We start from the raw sequence: 15,940 nt of genomic DNA on the forward strand, positions 1-15,940 counted from the left end.
AGGACCAATACCCATCTCACAGAATACCGCATATATAGTTGAGGGTTTCTCAGGTAGGTATATTTTCGAGGAAACTACCTGAATTGAATCTGCATGAACAGATTCCGCCTGTACCACAGGGCCTCGGTGATCTCTGTGCTATGCCTTGAGATCTGTAGAGAATGAGGAGCTTAGAAGAGAGCTTAGAAGCCCCTCCTCCCATATGAGATCAATTTAAATATGCATGTATATAGTCATATATATCATCTCCTTGGTGATCAGCTCTGCGCTAGCCACTTTAGGGATGAGAATCCCAGTTTTCCAGTTTTAATGAATTTTGAAAATTAATATAGGATTGCCAGCTTTCTAAGGTGCCAAGTAGACACTAAAACAAACAAATCCTACCATCTTCTGTTACCATCTTTTATTTTTAAAAGAAGTACTCTTTAACAGCAATAACAATAAAATGCAGGAAGGGCATAATCTCAGAGTAGAGGCTAGTCCTTCACATTGCATATGTTTAGCTTTCTGAAAATTCATTACATTGACTATGGCATATGGGAATTTCTGCTGTAAGAAATTTTAAAGCAGCTTCTAATTTTACTAGGAATGTAGGACAAAAACGCTAGTCCACTACAATAATCCAGTTGAAGCCTTCAGCTCCATAGAGAGCTTCCCCAGACTCAGTCTTCCTGTCTGAAGGGTGATCATTAGTCCTCTTCCTTCTCTTTCAATGGACAAATCTGATAAAGGACCACCTGTGAAATTAGCTATTGGTAGGCGATTGGCAAATAAAGTTTCTGTGCAATATTCCCTTTGCCAACCCTAAACCCCCTTTTATTAGCTGATGAGTAGGTTGAAGATTTATGATGCCAAGTGCTGGCTACGTTTCTCAAGTGGAGGGAGCATGCTGGAGGAGTGGGCAGAGATAAAAAGCCAACAGGTATTGCAAAATGTATGCAGGCAAAGGGCGATCTGAACCAAACTGGGAAGGAATTGGGACAAGTAAATACAATTTTATAATGTTAGGTTTTGGAAGCATCTTCCTTACATAGATCTAGGAAATCATCTCTGTGGTTTAGGTGACTATTTCAGTCCGGGAGAGTGGGGCTAAACTTAGTTGTGGCACACCCCGGTCTTGGTAGGTAGGAGTGTAGCGTCTATGAGTTTACAAAGAGTGCAGTCTTTGCGATCAGGATAGAGCTGGGATGCAAGCTCTGGAGAACTGTTCCAGTAGAATTCACAGCAGTCCCGAGTTCCAGAACCTGAGAGCTGGACTGGCCCTTAGACACAGTCTTGCTTCACCCTTTCATGTTATAGCCACAAAGAGGGAAACTGAAAATGGAAAATTTCAACCTGTTAGTCAATGCATACCAAGTTCCTTTTCTAATATCTGGCTTTGAATTGTAGCCTTAATTTCATTTAATAAGCCAACCCTCCTCCCCGCAAAAACCAGGAAGCCTAACAGTGGCTAAGCATAGCTAATGATCTTTTTACCATAAGCTGTTGTTTTTCATGGCTGTTAGTAGCACTGTCTTCTTCTTGCACTTGGGCTCATCTGTGACTTTTTCAGTTCTCTCTTACACATTTGTTCATTCATTCAACAGCACACTATTAACTACCGTAAACCTGGGTGCTGGAAATGGAAAAATGAGTGAAATATTATCTTACTCTCGAGAAGCTCTTAAGCTAATATATAATGATGTGGGATGAATGTGTGAAAGGCAAATCTTTCTTAGGGGAGCTAAGAGGAAGACTGTGCATGTCTGGCAGTGGGGCAGGGGAGGGGAAAGTCTGAGAAGGCTGACCTTTGAGAAGTGACCGTTGAGCAGGATCCTGAAGGGGGAGTTAGAGTTTAGGGGTAATGGGAAGAGAGCATGGCAGGAATTGGAAATGGCACAGAGTTCTATACGTTCCCCCAAAGAATTTCCACGCCATTGATTAAAAATTAGATCCTCTTTCTGGCTTAAATATTGGACGCTGCTTCCTTCTGCATGTGTAAACAGCAGCTTTTTTGCTCATCCAGAAAGTTTGAAAATATATTGTTAATGCCTTATCTGCTCCTCAACTGAAAACATTTCAAAAACAGCTCAAATCATGCAAGATTCTGGAAGAGAAATCTTTTTCTTTCTTTTTTTCTTCTTCAAATTCTAACATTGCTTCTCTTTGAATGAAAGTGATTGCAAAGTGAATCTAAATAAAAATAACCAGCATCGAGTCAGAACTAAAGAAGAGAACATTCTTTTGCTAGATCAGAATAGAAAGTGGGGAAGACTGTTTCCAAACTGCTTAAATCCATTTATATTTAGACGAGTGGAGTTGTTTGCACCTGTCAGAGCTGCAGACGTGCTCTGGGTGCATCATGTTACCTGGGGCCCTCTGCTCCTCTTTCAGACTTGACTGAAAGGGACTTGCTAGGTCATGTTTTATGGGACAGGCAGAGGAATACGAGCCAAGGGATTCTGTAAGCCTCTGTCTACGGAGAATGTGTCCTTAGCGTGGGGAGAAGAGCTTGAGTAATTTACATGTCAAAGCTCCTAGAGCCCATCAGTGATTTACACGGTTGAGGGCTTCTGAGTTTCTATATGATGCTGATGTAGGGACCACTCCTTTAAAAGTTACATATACAGAGCAGCTTTTATTCCCTAGCTTTATATCTTGTGCAGTGCTTTGTATGATCCAGATATATCTTTAATTTGTATTGTGTATTATTCTTATGAATATAAAACGAATACAAGATCACTGTAGACACTGTATTTTGTGGAAAATACAGAAAAATATAGAGGTGAAAACAGAATCAGTACCACTCAGCCATAACTACCAATGTAACTCACTGTCTTTTCTTTCAGTATTTATTCTGTGCATAATAGTATAGTATAGGATCATAGTATTGATATATATAAAATTTAATATCTTAACTTTTTAATCATGACTGCTAATTTTGAGTGTATTAGTATTATTATAATTTTTCTGACATGCTTTTTAATGACTGCATAATATTCCTTCATATAAAGAGACTATAATTTATTTTCTTATTGTGGGATACTTAGATTTTTTTCCAAATTTTCTCTATTGTAAATAAACTTTGATAAGAATCTTCACATTTAAATCTTTGTCCACAGCCCTGATTATTTCTTATAAGTCTGTTTCCGACAGGGTACAGACGTTCTTCAGACTCTTGATTTGTATTGTCAGATCATTTTTAGGAAGATCAGTATTAACTTTTTATTCACTACTGGAGCAGTTTAAGAGTCAAGTAATCCTAATTAGGTCTTGGTTTGTGGACTTTGGACAAATTATACCTCATCTTACAAAAAAGCCATATGAGAATTTTCACTAATGAATCATAGACTCTGTGCCTGGGTGAAAATAGCTACACACTTGTAGCTTTGAGTCTCAAAATACACAGCCAATTTGTGTTATGAATGGGGACTTCATAACCCATATTATTAACTTAAATGATATTAAGTGGTGGCTGGTCAGAGAGAAAGGCAGAGGCTGAGAACATGGGGTACCACTTTGCCACAGGCTTAAAAGGAATTAGGCAGAACCCAGTATGTATTTATATTCTTTGCTGATTCATCCCCCGTTTGTGACTGGTGTGATCATAAATTATAGTTGAACATATAACTATATACATGTGATGCAACCTGTACCATCCGGAATGTCATGACAAGTGGCATGCGCTTTTGTGAGAATGACATGTCAAGCTGCTTCGAGAGTTATGACAGGCCGCTTGGCCTTGTGTGCCTTGGATCTTCGGCCTGTTTGGCTGCACGCCTCCGCCTCAGATACTGCAAGCACTTGGGGCTTTTGTGTAGATAATTGTATTTTGGCTGGTTCCATCCTGATCTTGACAAAACTGCCTGGATTGTCCTCTTAGAAACAGGCAATGATATAATTTGTATAGAGAAAACAGTGACTCACTAGAGGGATGAAGAAAAAAGACTATTTAGGTGCAATAATTTCTAAATGTACACAGTATGTTTTCCCACAACTTTCCATTCCTATCACTCCTCTTTTTGTTTGAAATTTAGAGTCAGAAGCTGAACTGACTTCATGGTTTTCCTTCTGATCATTTGATATCCTCTAGAGAATTACAACTTAAAGACTGCATTCTTCCTTCTCGAAACTCATGGTAACGATCTCTCCACACAGAGCCACAGACTGTCGGGGCAGTTAAAGCTAGGAAGTCACCACATGTTGAGAATATTCTGTCTCTGCCCTCTGCCTTGCGTGCGTTCCCAAGGAGGCACAAATCTCAGGGAGCAGTGGGAGAGCCATCGTCTAACGTTGTTAGTTCACCTACTGCATAATAAAATGCAGGGGACAATAGTGCATTTGTTGTAAAGGCTACTCAAGCTTGTTATAAAATTACACTTCACCAAAAACAACAACCTGATAACTATTTGTATGTCTTGCTTGGCAAGCAGCCAGGACCATAAAATATACAAAGCCAAACTTTGACATCTAAGCCTTGGAAATTGATATGACCATATAGTAAACCTTAGCAAAGATATCTGGCATGATTCCTATTTTCTTCTGTTAATACTTTGGTCGTCTTCAAATGCAGAGCCCCTGATAAGTAGGGTCTGTTGTCTCCTATTTTTCTTATTAATCCAAAAGGTGTAATAACTTAAGCTTTCTTCCCTGATTTTGACCCTGGGTCTTTTTCCTTCCTTCCTTCTTTCTTTTTTGGTATTACTTTTTAGTTTGTAAAAATCTAGAAATTTATCTCTCCTAAGATTAGTCAAGAAGCATTTCTCTTTCTTACAAAGCAGCATTATCCATCAACTTTCAGGAACAATCCAAAGTCATAGGTGATGAGAAGAAGGAACATATTACAAAATATAAGAGAGGGTTTCTGGTTTAACTTCCTGTAAAGATTCCTAGGAAGACACATAAAAATATAAAAACTCATATAACTCTCATGCCCTAGACACAGTAAAATGTAGTTGGTTAAGAGCTCGGTCATCTGGCGGTCCTGGATTTGAATACTGACTCTGCCACAATGAGCCGTGGACCTTGGAAAAATTACTACCCAACTTCGTGCTTCTGTTTTCCCATCTGTAAAATGGGAATACTAATGCCTGCCTGGCAGGGTTACTCGGAAGATTTCCCAGAACGCTTTCTGTGTAACCAGGATGACTCGTTGCACAAAACCCAAGTGCAATGAAAGTCACATTTCTGGATTATTCTAAATACAGTAAAATCTGGATCTGAACCCTCTACTTACCAAGTCCAGTAAGAAGCTTAAATATCGGTTGTTGTGTGCAGCTCCTCAAAACTGGGAACAGGCCCTTTGTTCTTAGGCTCTGCGGTCACTGCCTGCTCCTTTTGCAGCCCACCTGCTGTGGAGGTCACATCCTCATCACCCACCCACTGCAGCTGCTGTTCAGGCAGGCTTCGGTGAGGCCCCCTTGCAGGCCTGGCGTGAAGGTCCTGCACTGCCGGATCTCAGCTTTTTCCCTGTGAGCAGGATGTCAGCTTCCATCACCTGTGGAAACTTCAGATCCCACAGATCCCAGGCTCTGGGATTCATCTCCTCTTCAGGGTGGATCTTTCTGCAAACCCATAGAAGCCCCAGGCACTATGCCCTCCCAGTCTTAGACAGTTCTGAACCCTTTCTGTAGGAGCCAGAATTCCCAAACAAAGGGTTGTGTGGGGGCTATTTCTGCAGATGCTCTCGAAACTCGAAGGAACTGTTAGCACCTTGTTAGGGCTAAGAGTCAAGACTTTAGGGAAAAAAAGACCTACCCTTTTCTCTGGTGTAAGGTGTTGGGATATGTGAGAATAAGGCACAAACGTATATGCTGACATATTTGTAAACTACCAAGCACGTGGTAGATATTACAAGGACATCACTGGTTTGCCAAATACTCCCTCATTTGAGGGTAGGTGAACAGAAACAACTAAGGTATAGCTTAGGAAAAGAGGAAAGGGATATCCCTAAAGACTTGGGAAAGGAGCAGACCTCTGAAACAGGCTTACTACAGGAAACAAAAGAAAAATTTAAGGTATCTTTGATTACAAAAAGACATGGTCTTTGTAAATTACATAAAAAACTCAGATGAAAAGTTACAAGCTGATTTTTTTTAAATGTGCATTTATCCTGTATGGTTCATTGCTTTCTTAGATAGTTCTGCCATATAATAATTTTTGTAGTAAATCCTTAGTAAAGTATAGCATACACTTTGAATAGTCAACAAATTTGAAGTGTATAGATTAATGAATTCTCATTATATCCATCCACTAGCACCACAGAAACCCCTTTTATTCCCAATTCTTGTCACTCTTTCCCACAGGGGTAAGAATTATACTGATTTCTAACACCATAGCAAGATGGTTTCTTACAAAGCTAAACATACTTTTATCATGCAATCCAGCAATCATGCTTCTTGGTATTTACCAAAAAAATTGAAAGCTGAAAAATTATGTCCACACAAAAACCTGCACACGATTTTTATAGCAGCTTTATTCATAATTGCCCAAACTTGGAAGCAACCAACATGTCCTGTAGTAGGTAAGCAGGTAAATAAACTATGGTACATCCAGGTAATGGAATATTATTCAGCACTTAAAAGAAATGAGCTGTCAAGCCATGAAAAGACATAGTGGAAACTCAAATGCATGTTACTAGTGAAAGAAGCCAATCTGAAAAGGCTACATACTAGATGATTCCAACTATATGACATTCTAGAAAGGAGAAGACTATGGAGACAGTAGAAAGGTCAGTGGTTGCTGTGGGTGGATCCGGTGAGATGAATAGACAGAGCACAGAGCATTTTTAGGGCAGTAAAAATACCCCATATGATATTATAATAATGGTGGTATGTGATAACACATTTGTCTAAACCCATAGAATGTACAACACTAAGAGTGAACCCTAAGTCAAACACCCTATTCATTCCGGTTGATTGTACTATGTCAACATTGATTGTACTGTGTCAAGTGTACCAAAAATGGGACATTTTTTCATCCTTGGTAAAAAATGTACCATTCTGATGGGGCGATGTTGATAATGGGGGAAGCTGTGCATGTGTGGGGCGGGGGTGTATGGGAGCTCTCTGTACTTTCGTCTCAATTTTGTTGTACACCTAAAAGTTCTTTAAAAAAAATAAGGTTTTTAAAAAAGTTAATAACATGAGATATGAAGAGAGATGAGATACGAATGGATGGCGAAAATGCAGTCAAACAGCTAAACTCCATTGTGGAAGTGGAAATAAGCAAAACTGACAGTGTAGAAGATGGAATCAGTGAGGGACTTCCCCGGCAGGCCAGTGGTTAGGACTCTGCGCTTTCACTGCCGACGGCCTGGGTTTGATCCTTGATTGGGGAACTAAGATCCCACAAGCCATGCGGCTCAGCCAAAGAAAAGAAAGAAAAAGGAAAATCGAATCAGTGATTTGGAGGATAATCTTGACAAGTCTACCAGAATGTATAGGAAAAGAACATTGAGTTAGAAAGAAATGATAACAGAAAAAGGAAGAATTGTTGAAAAAAGAAATAGATACTATGAAAGAGAATGGGAATCCAACTGAAGAATTATAGCACTATTAACAAAAACCCCAGAACAGTAGAAAAAGAAGTTATAAAAACTTTTATTGAAGAAAACGTTTCCAAGCTGGAAAGAGACCAGAGTATACATAGATTGAATGGGCTCACATATTTCAGATAAATCAATTTTAAAAGACCCACATCTAGACACATACTTAAAACATTTTTGAATTCCAAGGACAAAAAAAAAAAAGGTGCTACAAGTATCCAGGTAGGAAATAACACCCCCTGGAAAACAAATTATTGATGGAAGAAAAAACACCAGACTGACTTCTGACCTCTTTGTAGTAACAATACTAACTGTCAGAAAACCATGGAGAAGCATCTAAAAGAATTTTATACTCATATACATTTTTATATGTGTACATGACCTCTCTTCCTAACACTTCCCAATTTTCTTACCAGATTTTCCCTGACATTACAAAATATACCAATGGGACTGAGTAGTACTCAGAAAGAGTTCTAGCTTATCCACCATGCTGATTTAGTTCCTTGGTGAGGTTCTCACACTACAGGTAAAAGTCTATTTTGTGCCCCTCACTTCTCCTTGGTTTTAATAATCATCTTATCTGGCAGTGGGAGTGTTATTTGCTGCTGAGAAAAGAGGTCTGTCTCCCAGTGACGTGTTGAACCTTCCCTCTCCCACTCCAAGGGTGGTCTATTGTTTTCCTTACCCGTGGGAATTTACACTTTGTGGGCGTAGTGTTTGCTCAGGTGGAAGAGCTTCACATAAGTCTTGGCTCCTTAATTTCACTCCAAATGCCAAGACTTTCATTTATAAATTATATTGAAAAATCGTAGACTACTGGAGTTAAAAGGACTTCGTGTTTTCTAGTTCAGCACCCTCTGTTTACAGGTGAGAAAGCGAAAAACCAGAAAGGTGCCATCGCTTGTGTAAATTCATACATTCATCTTCTGTTTGACTTGGGCAAACTAGGCTCCTGGTCTCTCTGCATCCCCCTCCAGGCAGACTGATGGGCAAGATCTATTGAAGGGCTCACGTGAGCCAGTCTTTACAATGAGGGAGGGGCTCCTGTAGGCCAGTGGTCAAAGCCCACGGAATGGCCAAGTGTGAAGCTAATGACCACTACTCAAAAGGCCAGTGAGTTTCCAACAATCAGTGGAGACACACCTTCAACATGGCACCTTGAAGTAACCAAAAACCAAAGGTATTCAGTACGGAAGAATCTGAGGACACAGGCGACATGCCTCCAGCCGGTTCTCCAAGTTCTTCCAAGTCTTAACTTTCAAGGGCTGTGGTAACAAGAACGTTTCCTTTCTAAACAAGCAGACTTGGCTCATGGCACCTGACATCCTATCTTCAAACACTGACCAAAGTCAAGGGTCAGGATCAGAGCCTGCACTTGTGGGTCCCATAGCCTTTCGATTTGGTACTTGGATGAGTCAGGAACTCATTAGACTGTACAAGTGGGAAGCCCCACTCCAACTAGCTTAATCAAACAAACAAAAAGAAGAAGTAAATTGATTCATATAACCAAATACCAGGAAGGCAGGGGTGGGCTTGTTTCTAGGATAAACTCGGCATCATGGGGAACATGCCTGCTGGCTTCTGGGGGCTAACGCCAACCGCACTTAGAGTACGGAAAGGAAGGAGGGAATCTCACCTGATGCCAGCATACAACTGTACACTGGAGGACCAGCAACTGTAGTCAGAGAGGTGGCCCAGCCCGGCTCCATGCCCACTTCTCTGTGGAGGAGCATTTTCTGTCACTAAATTAAAGAGAACGGGCCGGAAATAGGTACAAGGCTGATGTAAACAATAGCCATTGTTTCTGTCATTACCTGTAGAGGGTTTGAGAATGTGGAGAAGATAGCACGCGCTGTCTTTCTGATGTTACTGCCACCTTGGATTTCCAAGAAGGAAAGAAAGAAATGAGTAATTCCCTTCCTTTGTCGTCCCCTTCACCACCATCACCAAGCGCGCTTCGGGAAGGTATGGGATGCTGTCTCCCGGTCAGGAAGCGCTGCTGAAGAGCTCAGGAGCTCAGCACCTGTGCTGGGTAATGAGAGTCTGCAGGGCTTTGGGGAGGATTTCTATCCTCTAGCAAGAGCCACTTCCAGGGGTCTTGGTGACGCTCTCTCCCCTCCCCCAGATAAGATATTCACCAGCAGGGAGAGCAGGAGAACAGGTTTACTTGGTGCCAGGCAAGAAACAGACTCAACGTGGGGTCGTTTCAGACAAGGCAGAGACATCCACGCTGGAGTTTCCGAGATGATGTCCTTCTGCCCTGTGTGGGTGGTGGTGCAGTCCCGGTGACCCAGGTTAACCCTTGGCTCCATCACCGTCCAGCTGGCTGGTGCAACTCTAGCAAAGTGACAGCTGTGACCTCCACGGGGGAGAGCCTTCTCGCCAGCTCCTCGGCTTCATTTCTGTTTCTTATACTCCACAGGCCCAATCTAAACAGTAAGGACTTTCCTTCATTGAGCATTCCCTCAGTACCAGGCACTTGCATATTTTGTACCAGTGTCCCAAAAGGTAGGTAGTTCTGTTATCCCCTTTTTATAGGTAAGAGGCTCAGAGAAGTTAAGTAACTTGCCTAAGATCATACAGCAGCCAATAGCCGAGTCTTGATTCAAAGTCAAATCTGTCTAACTTCCAAAGTCCAGGCTCTTTCCAGCACACCAGGCTGCAGCTCACAGCAACCAGATGAAAGAGGCTGAGAGCCCCACCTCAGGGATTTCTTGTCTTGATCCCCCAGTCTGCTAAATTGAATTTTAGGGTCTTCACCGAGGCCCCAGCGGAATAAATTGTGAATTTTGCAAGCATAGCCCTTAATTTAATTTGGCCGCCAGGACAACTCCCTCATTCACAGGCAGGCAGTGAGGAAAGGATGATTGGATTACTGTGGCTGGAGGAGGAGAGGATTGCAATCCCCCTGGCCAGCTACAGCACAGGGGCAGGAAGGAAATCTGGGGAGGTGGGGCAGGAAACCGTAGGGCTGGAGAAAAGAGAGGAAGAGAGGGAACGTATGGGGAGGAAGGTTTCAGAGGCTTATGCGGGGTAAAAGGGAAAGGCCACACAATGGAGGAACAGATGCCAAAAATCCCTGTTTTTGGGAAAAAGCCAGACACAGAAAAAAGTTCTCCTACCCCAAACAATTCTCAAGTCCACCCCACATCCTGAGACAGCATACAAAAATAAGTAAACGAAACAACCTGCTAGAAATGCACTGAAGGTAGAAAATTCCATAGTAACCTTGAAGGAGTTAATCTATCTATTCAACCCGGCTTCGTGACAGTTGTTCAGGCTGGGTGACTACCTTGGGTCAGGGCAGCTAGAAATCTAACAGCTTTTCTGGCTTTGTCACAACCTGGGGACACAGGGCTGCAGTGGGTGAAAGGGGTGTCACACTTGGGTCTGTGGTATGTGGTCGGGAGAGGAGGCTCCGGGTGACTGACCCCACCCTCTCATCTCTGGGCCCCCTTCCATGGCTCCACGCCAGCACTGGCACTTGTCACACTGCATCTGAAGTGAGTGACCCTTGCAAGACGTCAAGAGAGGGGTGGTCACTGGGGAGGGGGACAGTTTGCCAGTGGGTCGTCTTGGACATGAGTTTTATGTTCTCCCGACCTTTGTGCCTTGAGGACTCCTGAGATCTGAAAATAGACCCTTTTCTCAAGGTGGTCACATAGCCTTAAAGACACCCTGCCAAAACAAAAATTAACTTTAATTCGAATTCACTCCAGTTTAAAACATGAATGCGTGCCATCTGGCATTTTTATGAATAAGAAGAAACGTTGTAGAAGCAAGTAATGAAAATTTCAAGGCGCCAAAACACACTGGGCAGTTATAAGTTAGGGCTATAAGGATTCTGAAAAAACCTTCACTGGGATAAGTGTTTCTAGTGCTTTTCTGATCACTGCCGGCTGTGGAACAACGTCACAGAGGCACTTCCAGACCCTACACTCATGCTGCCTCCTGGCAGGGAAGCCCACCTCACCCTTTCCTGGGGAAGGTAGAACACCAACTGTGATCACCCTCCTTACAACAGCACTCAGGGGCCTGAGATTTCCCAAGCCGCTTTCTCTGTTTGCCAAACACTTAAAGGTATTTAATTTAATTTTAATTGCAAACGTGTTCAATACCTGTTTGTTTAAATCAGACTTTTTGGTTAAGGGACAGACAAAATTGGATAGAGGAAAAACCAGGAAAAGAAAATCATTTTATATTTAGGGAAACCTTGGAGAAAAAATGTGATAATGTAGAGAAACAGGGCTTCCCTGGTGGCACAGTGGTTGAGAGTCCGCCTGCCGATGCAGGGGACACGGGTTCGTGCCCCGGTCCGGGAAGATCCCACATGCCGCGGAGCGGCTGGGCCCGTGAGCCATAGCGGCTGAGCCTGCGCGTCCAGAGCCTGTGCTCCGCAAAGGGAGAGGCCACAACAGTAAGAGGCCCACGTACCACAAAAAAAAAAAAAAATAAAAGAAACAAAGGAAAAACAACAAAGAAGATATATGCTGTTGTTCTCCAAAATGCCTTGGGTGAAACACTAGTCCAAAGAGAAATTCATCACTAAAAGGTTTCTGGGATCAAACAAATCCGGAGATTTTGACAAAGTGTCACCCTCTTTGGAGATTCACCGTGCTTGGGAGCATATTGAAGGCTGACAAATCCCGCAGTGAGGAAATCTGGCTGTTTATTTAACCCAGCACTTCCCGAACTGCCCTGAGAACTCGTGTTTCCTGCAAAGTTGTATTTTACTGTATGGAAAGCAGTAAAGACAAAAAAAAATGAACATAAGTGAGCATAACTGAAACTTTAGAAAGAAATTCTAACGGAATGGGAACATGTATTATGCGTGATTTAATTCTATGTAATGTTAGCCCTCCATCTGGAGCAAAGACGGGAATAGTTCCAACAGACATGCACTGAACCCCTGTTCCTAGAACAGGACAATCAGGATGCCTTCTTTCACCCAAGCACAGAATCAAGTGACAGTGCAAGAAACAGAACCAGATGGAAGAGATTAAATCGACCAGTTCAAGGCTTATCGGTAAGGAATGAAGGCTTACAATGCAGACACATAAAGACGGGACGCGGGCTTCCCTGGTGGCGCAGTGGATAAGAATCCGCCTGCCAATGCAGGGGACACAGGTTCGATCTCTGGTCTGGCAAGATCCCACATGCCGCGGAGCAACTAAGCCCGTGCGCCACAACTGCTGAGCCTGCGCTCTAGAGCCCGTGCTCCACAGCAAGAGAAGCCACCACAATGAGAAGCCTGCACACCGCAACTAAGAGTAGTCCCCCTCGCCGCAACTAGAGAAAGCCTGCGTGCAGCAACGAAGAGCAGCCCCCCCCAAAAAAAGACGAGATGCAGTGCTTCACTTGAGATCAGCCCTAGTCCTAGAAATACACCCACCCACGTTAATGTTTTGTGTGGGTTTGAAAGGAAAATCTCTTACTTCTTTTAAAAATAGAGGAGTGTGGACAGAAACATAGAAGAGAAGCCCATGTAAAGACAGAGGCAGATATTGGAGTGATGCAGCCACAAGTTCGGGAACGCCTAGAGCCACCAGAAGCTGGAAGAGGCAGGGAAGGGTCCTCCCCTAGAGCCTTCAGAGGGAGCGTATAACAGCCGACACCTTGATTTTGGACTCTAGCCTCCAGAACTGTGAGAAAATAAATTTCTATTGCTTGAAGCCAAAAAAGAAAAATAGGGTAGTTTTTATCTTTGTAGGATCAAAATTCACTCATTCATCCATTCATTCATTCAGTACAATTGATTGATTGCCTGCACGTGTCAGTCAGGGCTGAGGATGCAGGGTGAGCGAGTCGGGCTCCCTGCTGTGTTGGCTTTCACCATTGGGCAGAGGAGAGATGGAAACGACTACAGGCCAGTGGGATGGGTTCTTTGATAACGTGATGACTAGGGCTGCTGGACTGAATCCAGGATGCAATTTTAATTGAACCCAGCATATCCACTTTGATCCCTAGAGCAGTTAAATGGTGCTTTCTTAGTGGCTGAAAGAACCCAACACATGGTTGGTTGGTTGTAAAACCAAACATTAACTACTGCGCTTGGTAATATATCTCTTCTGCTACAGGCCCTGGAAGCAGATATCAGACAACACTCTGGAAGATGCTAAAAAACATCCAAAGATAAAATGTGGAAATTAGGATTTCAGTTTTGTGTTTTTTTAATTAAAAAAAAATTGACGTATAGTTGATTTACGTTTCAGGTATACAGCAAAGTGATTCGGTTATACATATATGTATAGTCTTTTCCAGATTCTTTTCCATGATAGGTTATGACAAGGTACTAAATGTAGCTCCTTGTGCTATACAGTAGGTCCTTGTTGTTTATGTATTTTATAAATAGTAGTGAGTATATATTAACCCCACATTCCCAATTTATCCGTCCCCCACTTTCCCCTTTGGTAAACCATAAGTTTGTTTTCTGTGTCTATTTCTGTTTTGTAAATAAGTTCATTTGTATCATTTTTTTAGATTCCACATATAAGTGATATCATATGATATGTGTCTTTCTCTGACTTACTTCACTTAGTATGATAATCTCTAGGTCCATCTATATTGCCACAGATGGCATTATTTCATTCTTTTTTATGACTGAGTAATATTCCAGTGTGTGTGTGTGTGTGTGTGTGTGTGTGTGTGTGTGTGTGTGTGTGTTGTATATACCACATCTTCTTTATCTATTGTCAATGGACATTCAGTTTGCTTCCACTTCTTGACTCTTGTGAATAGTGCTGCTATGAACGTTGGGGTGTAGCTTTGGCACTGCCCTGCTTCTTAACTTCTGTCAAATATGTCAGATGCCGAGGTTGTTTGTGTGGATCACAGGAGCACTGGCCGGAATGACAAATGGCTTTCAATTGCCTATTATATAAATGGGAAAATAGAAAACTACTCACGAAACCCCTTTCTGGTGAAGGAAGATTTCTATCAAGTTACCTGTGTCAGCCAAAGATGCGTTTGGGGAATTTGACCCCTTCAGAAAGGGAACATATATAGTCTCCTTGTTCCTGGCCACATTTTAATGTTGGCTGCATTTTAGCCTGTAAAGGTTCTCTACACAAATACTGTCCGTTTTAATACAGCATTAATTGCAGTAATGGGCAGGGCACTTGAGTCAATCCCACCACCACCACTCAGCCTCATCCTCTAAAACAGACAATAAGCTGTTCCGCAACCATAAAGTTCTCTGAGTGTGCGTGCTACCCTGGGGACCTGCAGACAACGAGAAGCAGCCTGAGCGTCACCAAGGCACCTCGCCATCCAGCAGCCACCAGCAATCCCTGGGAACAGCAGCTTCAAAGGTCGCCGTTTCCATCCATCCACCTGTTGATGGTACTGCCATTAACACATTGGGAGCTGAACCCCAGCCTGTTTCTGAAGGACCCAGATGAAGTGTCTACTCTAGTTTAGCGTGAATGTACCGACAAAAGCTGTGCACAGAGCCTGGCAGCCTTCCCCACACTTTTCCTTCCTCTGATAGAGTCTTCCTTACCCTCCTGCATTCAACTGAAATGTCGCAAGCTCAGAGAGGTCCCCGGACCACCTGACACCCTAGATCCTTCTTGCCTGTACCCTTCACAGCAGTTCTCACCATGTGTAATTATTTCTCTTCTATTTATTTTCTTGTTGGTGCTCTGTCCTCTCCAACTAGAAAGCGAGCCTTAGAAGGGAAAACCGTGTCTCCTCACCTCACCTCTGCCTTTCCCAGAGCACAGACAGGGCCTGTTGACTGGATAAAAAAGAATAATGAGACAAAACTATCAGAGACAATTTTGTATGGAAAAGCAAAAGGAAGATTCCCTGCTGAGTTTTGTTCACGGACGCTCATGTATTTTTGTTCTCTCTTATCAAACAACTGACAACTTCTGGCTGTAACTGGATTAAAATGTTGGGCAGTCTGAAGCAAAGACAGCCATCTGGGCTCCTGAGTGCCAACCAGAGCCAGGTGGGCACATCTATTTCAGGGAGTGCCTTCCACTTTGCTGTGCTGAACTAGGTGTCAATAGAGAGTCAGGGATGGAATGTATTTTTTAAAAAATAGTAGCTGACAGTAGTGTCACCAGAATCAAGAGGGGCCCAGAGCTGAGGGTAGTCTGTCTGCAAGGCAGGCAGGCAGGTGTCAGGAAGTCTGTGAGAGTTTAAGGGCAGGTAGCAGAAAGCAGAATGCCACACACCGTCTTAAAGATTCTTGGTCCCGAGAGTAGCATCTGGGCATCTTCTGGGGCCCAAGTGGCAGGAACTAAGAGAAATGGTTAAGGTCCTCTAGCCGAGAACATCCAGTTGGCCACATTTAGCTAAAGGTAAGGAAGAGATGTGAGCTTAAGAGTGGAGGACAGAGAATCAGCAGCTACAGATGAGCAAATATTTTCATACCCTCAGAAAAGCAGCAGGTCCAGCAACTAGATT

The sequence above is a fragment of the Globicephala melas genome, chromosome 21 (genome assembly GCF_963455315.2).
Source record: "Globicephala melas chromosome 21, mGloMel1.2, whole genome shotgun sequence".
In the NCBI taxonomy this organism is placed as follows: domain Eukaryota; kingdom Metazoa; phylum Chordata; class Mammalia; order Artiodactyla; family Delphinidae; genus Globicephala; species Globicephala melas.